This window comes from Geospiza fortis, unplaced genomic scaffold (genome assembly GCF_000277835.1).
Source record: "Geospiza fortis unplaced genomic scaffold, GeoFor_1.0 scaffold275, whole genome shotgun sequence".
In the NCBI taxonomy this organism is placed as follows: domain Eukaryota; kingdom Metazoa; phylum Chordata; class Aves; order Passeriformes; family Thraupidae; genus Geospiza; species Geospiza fortis.
Genome location: NW_005054341.1, coordinates 5,064,669 through 5,070,432, shown reverse-complemented (window position 1 = coordinate 5,070,432; position 5,764 = coordinate 5,064,669). Strand labels below are relative to the sequence as shown.

The window sequence follows — 5,764 nt, the reverse complement described above, 5'->3', positions numbered from 1 at the left end:
TCAGCAGGGCAGAGCTGGCATGGAGAGCACACTGTGTTCAGTTAAGGTCACTCAAAGCCAGGCTCCTCGGTGTCACCAGTGGCTTTTCTGTGGCAAGGACCAGTCCCTGCTGCTGGCCTCAGAGCATCCCAGCTCCTCCAGCCTGGTGCTGGGGGTTGGAGACAAGTCTCAGGCCCCAGCACGGGGCAGCATTTCCCTAAGTGCTGTTTGCCGAGGCAGGTGCTATTCCTTACATTATCGCCAGGACATTTAAATCTCACTGATTGGCATTGTTGTCTCAAAGACAGTGTTTTTCCTGCTGCGAAACTGCATTAGATTGGCGAAACGGAGCTCATTTCCATTCACTCAGCAGTCTCTCTAGAAATGACATGCAGTGCTTGAAACTGTTTATTTCCAAATTCAGGCCTCCTCCGCATCAGTCATCAGCTTCAATTACCAGTTTTCCGGAGCCGAGCCATCAGGCAGTCTGACACGAGGGTCCAACCTAATTCCCACCTTCTCCAAAGTCAAGAGCATAATGTGCAGATGAAAAGGTGGAAAATAGCCTGGACTTCATTAGCATGCAGAGCCCGGCTGTTCATTTGCTTGCTGCGAATGGAAGTTCTGACACTCGGCGCCTTCTGCAATATGAGAAAAGTCCTCTTCAGAGTATATGATGTCCTCACCAGCCAGCAAAGGTCATCAAAAAGGCAGGCGCTGACCTTGCTCCCTGCTCTTCATGACTAGTTTATTGATTCCAGGAACACCTCATTACATGCCGGATCAACATATTATTGCCATGTTCAGCGGCTGAATTGTTTACAAGTGTCTTTATAACCAGCAGAAAGCCTTCCGGATGATGCATGACTACACTCATTTGGATGTGACCTGCCAATTAGATGTTATCCGATCCGGTGCCGTGTGTCCTGATCCCTGACCGGGCCCGCTGCCCTGCATCAGCACGGGCCCATTTACTACTTCTTTCGAACGGCTCTTTGGCAAAGTGTCCATTAGCCTGTCAGTCTGTAAATATTTTATTTTTTTTTACCTCGGGCAGAGCGGTGGAGGCGCCGCCGGCGCTCCCGCTCTGTCATTTGCTATGCATGAAGTTGATAATCAGCTGGGGGAGGCAAGGGGGTGTTTTATGGCAGCGTCTGATGGCCCACCCCATTTGCAGTCAGCCTGCGTGGCCCGCGCTCCCGCGCCGCGTGCCACCCCGCCACAGGGACCCGGCATATTTTATTCCAGCACCGCGAGACTGCTGATTTATCGGTGGGGGGAAGGCAGGAGCGAACCCTCCTCCCCGTGCTCAGCCTCCCCCTGCCCTGCCTCCAAAGGCCCCATAACTTACCACCCAGCAAATGCCTTCCCCCTTCTCCATCTTTCCGGCGCTTTGTGTTCTCCCCCATTAATATATTGCGCTGCGTTATTTATCCCGCAGCCCGGGGTATTTACATGCGCAGAGACGCGAGAACTTCAAAAATAAATCATGGGGCACGACTACTATTTTAATCTCTCATTACAGACACTTCTGTGGCTCCATAAAGAAAAGAGTGGCGCGGCAGCTCGACGAGCGAGTCCGTAAAGAGAGATCTTCCATGCCAAAAAGCGGTGCTGGGATCCATTTCCGGGCACCACAAGTTTGCACAGGCTGGGTTTTGATTTTTCAACCTCAGCCTTTGGTGGTGGTAGAGCGGCTGAGGTGCCAAAGGAAACTCTGTGCAGCCGTGGATGTGGCTGGTGTGGCAGTGCCAGGATGTCCAGGGGGCTGTGGCCTAGCTGGAATATGATAAAATGTTCACACGCATGGCACTCTCCACCCAGAGCTCTGCAAACATTAATCAAGTTGCCCGGTGCCCCTTGGCAAGTGTCAGTGCTGAAATCCCCCTGCTGGGATTAAATCCAGGGACCAGAAGGGCTAAAGGGCTCCAAGGGTGAACCCACAGCCCCAAAAACGCCACATCTCCAACATCCTGCTCTCCAGAGCTAGCATTGCATCTCCCCAATCCCAAAACCCACCGTGCCAGGCCCTGGGCTGCCAAACCACAGGAATGTGAAAGGAGGGAGGAATGCCCATGCTGGGTGACAGAAAACAGCTGAGGGTTCAATTCCCTCCTTACAACATGAAGCGTTGGGAATTGGGGGCAGGAAAAAGGGGGGGTTTGAATTCCTTAAAACAGCACAATTAGCTTCCAAAATAAAAACTGGAATGTGTTTGTTTAATTAAAGCTGAGGCAAAACACACACTCAGGTCAAACCAGCCTCAGGCTCCAGAGACAGCACAGTGCATTGATCTGAATTTTGGAAAGGAGTGGAAAAAGCTTCTATTTCCCAGCAAATCCCTGGCTCTGGGCAGCCCTGGAGCTGCCAGTGTTGAATATTCAGAGGGCTGATTCCCCACGGTGAGCTCGGAGCCGGCGCTGCAGCCAGGTAACAGCGGGAATGGAGCCTGGGAGCTCCAAATCCCAAATGTGGGATCTCCATTGGGGTGCAGGGATCTCCCTCCCCCAGGAGAGGTACCAGGTCTGGCCTGTCCCACGGTGCCAGTGGGGAGTCTGGCCTTATTTTGGCTGTGCGAAGCCTGCAGTGGTTTATCAAGCCCCAGACATCCCTCCAAATTTGGCACCTCATCCCTTCGCTTCTGTTTGCGTCCCTGTTACTGGATTTCTGTTCATGATGTAAATTCTCCTTTTAAATGGGAGGAAAAAATCAGCTCTTTATGACAGCAGACATTAAAGTTGTATGACTATGAAGAAGTGCACTAACCTTTCCTTTAGCTTGGAGAACTTCATAATCTTAAAAATCAACTTTTGATTAATTTTGGAATGATGCTTAATGCCTGAGGGGGGTGAGGAGCAGTGGCAGCACCAGTGGAGCTCTTTGCCACTCTAACTTAAAGTCAGGCTTGCAAATGCTGCCAGAACCACGGCCCATGCAGATATGGAATCATGGAATTGTGAAGGTTGGAAAAGCCCTCTAAGATCACTGAGTCCAAGCATTCCTCCAGCACTGCCAAGGCCACCACTAAATGGTGTCCCCAGGTGCCACACCGAGACATCTTTTAAACCCCTCCAGGGATGGGGACTCAGCCACTGCCCAGCTCCAGGGCAGGAGCAGCCTGGTGGTGCTTGGCCAGTCTGGAGCTGGACCTCTGCATCCATGTGGGTAAGGAGGAAGCAGCCACCTCAGTTTTATTGTAAGATTGGGTTTCCCTGGCAGAAAATCAGGATGTCCTTCCTGGGCTGAAATTTGAATTTAGCAGGGCAACTGTCAGCCGTTCTTCCTTGGAGACTGGGGCAAGGAGACAGCCAGAAGAATCCAGCCCCTTTCCAGGGGGTTGTGCAGGGAAGGAAGCAGCTGAAGGGCTGTAAATGCTGCACCCAGCGAGAGCAGTTCATGGGGCCACAGACCTCACATGGATCCACCTGGAGCCTGGAGCTGGGGGACGTGTGAGCCTCTCCAGGTGGTGGGCACACACTGGGCAGGGTGGGCTCTTATTAATTACTACTAACAACTTATTTCACATGTCGTTCTCGATGGGATTTTGTTGCAGAGGGCTGCTGATATTTTAGGGATACACAGGGCGAATCTCTGTCGGCGCAGCCAAATCCCCGGGCCGGGGCTCCGAAGCCGCCGGCACAGCCCTCGCCGAGTGTTTCCAAACTGAATAGTCATTGGTTTGGCAGATAATTCAGAAACTATTTGTATGAGCTGTTTATCAAATTATTAACTGCACAGATGTTGTTTGGTTGAAGAGCAGCTGAACCTTCTCTCTGCCAGCCGGGGAGACAAAGGTCTGCAGGAATAATTGGAGATGTGCATGGAATATTAAATTAATTTACTGCTCTTAATTCTTATGCAAATCCTGACCTCTGATAGAGCCTATCAATTACCCTGCACACAGGGAAAAGAAAGGAGAACAGTTTCTTTCTTTTCTTTCCCCCCTCTCCTTTTTTTCCTGTTGTCCTCCACTTTGGGGTTTTGTTTCTTTGTTGTTGTTGGTTTTTTTTCCCTTTTGAAAGGGAACTTGGGAAAGGAAATATTTGTGGGAAGAAAAAAAGCCATTTATTTGTGGTGCAAAGGGCCAGGATTATTTAATTGAATGTCCTAGTTGCAGCGATGTCCCCTGGGAGACAGGGTGCAGTTTTTAACATTGTGGGGTGCTCAGGGGAGGCCTGGGAATGTAGGCAAAAGCCAGGCTGGAATAGCTCTACATGCTTCCCCAGGAGGGGCCCCACTCTGCCGGCACCGTGGTGGGCTGAAGTGGGAGAGGGCTGGAGGCCCGGGCTGATCCCAGCCGGGTTTTGGTGGGGCTGGGGGCAGGAAGGGGCCCCCGGCTCTGCTGGAATCCAGCCGGGGTTCAGGTGGGTTATCAGGGAGGGCTTCCTGCCCCGATAGCCGGGCTGATTCTGCCTGTAATTACCAGGGAAGAAGAAAAGGAATTTGTTGTGAGATCCCAGGTAAAATGAAGCAGGATTTAATTGGTCCTCGTTAAACAGAGCTGGGTTTCCAATGTGGAGAAAGGCCTCGTCCGGGCAGTGTTTAATTGAGGCTGTGTGTGCGCTGCTCAGCCGGTGCTTAAAGGCAGGCGCCGGGCCCTGTTCTTTCATCCCATTTTCTAATAAGGATAAATAAACAGGATGAATAATGCCATCAGTCTCTCCCTCGACCCCTGTGAGACCCCAGCAGTGCAGTGCTGCTCCCTGGGATCCATGAATCCAGGGCGAGCAGGATGCCTCGGCACGGAGCACCCGATGCGGCACCGATGGGCTCCGTTAGCAGAACCCCCAGGTCCAGCTACGGAGCAGTTTGGGGAATTCTTTGGTTAGTGCTTGTCACAGGGCACAGCCACTAACCAAAGGAGGGGATGGGGCTCAGGAGGGGAAAGGAGGGAGAAAAGAATGGAAAATAAAATTATGTCTTTCCCTTCTATTTTTCCTTTTTTTATTTTTTTCCCCCCTGTAAATCCTGGGAAGCGCTGGGAGACTGCACTCCCCCTCCCACGCCGCCCACTCGGGTAATTTCATTTATCCCGCAAATCTAATTAGCAATCCGTGGCTGACATTAATACAGATCTAATGAGGCCGGCGATGACCAGATTATCAGCGCTGACAGAGCCTTAAAGGCACATCGAGCCCTGCAGTCAGTGGGACCTGGCAGGGGAAAAACTGCTTTAAAGGGGGGAGAAGAAAAAAAAAAAAAAAAAAAAAGAAGAAGAAGAAAGGAGGAAAGAAAGAAAAAAAATAGATGAAGGAGGGGGAGAAAAACATGAGGAAAAGCAGTGCGGGTAGGGCTTGGCTGCTTAGCTTATTAAGGGAGCTGGAGCTTTGCTGGACGCAGTTTATCCACCAGCATCGGGCCTCTGTCCCTGCTTCTCCCGAAATACCGTTCTGCAGAGGAGAAAAAGGAGGGGGGAAATAAGGGAAAAAAAAAATAAGAAGAAGCTGGAGCCCAAGGAGTCGCTGTGCAATTTATTCCAAGGGGTGGCTGTTGAGAAGGCGGCAATTTGCGGCGGCCGGGGGTTATTTAGTGCGATATGAAATCAAATGATCCTATTGCTCAAATAACAGTGTCTGGGAGGAGAAGCGAGCGCGCTCCAAAGGTAATTGTCTCCAGATGATATTCCTATTATCCCCCAATCCCGGCCTAAACGCTGCCAGCGCCGGACTGGAATCGATACGGGGGGAGGACCGGGGGGATCCCGGGGCCGGGGGGAGGCATCCCCGGCACTGACCCCCCTCGGGAAGGGCGGCAGGGCTTCGGGAAAACCCTAAATTCCCTGTGG

At 51.6% G+C, this 5,764-nt stretch overlaps 1 long non-coding RNA gene across 6 annotated transcripts in view; it reads left to right on the top strand.

The window, feature by feature from the left end:
* The window catches only part of LOC115948030, a 66,360-nt gene that overhangs the window by 56,731 nt on the left and 3,865 nt on the right, over nucleotides 1-5,764 (top strand). The window contains exon 1 of one of the 6 annotated variants that reach the window (XR_004081892.1): nucleotides 4,270-4,343. The exons of 3 other annotated variants lie outside the window; for them this stretch is intronic. This is a non-coding gene — a long non-coding RNA (uncharacterized LOC115948030). Of the gene's footprint in view, nucleotides 1-4,269; nucleotides 4,344-5,092; nucleotides 5,582-5,764 lie in introns of those variants that run through there. 2 more of the 6 variants (XR_004081887.1, XR_004081890.1) reach the window with 2 other exon arrangements.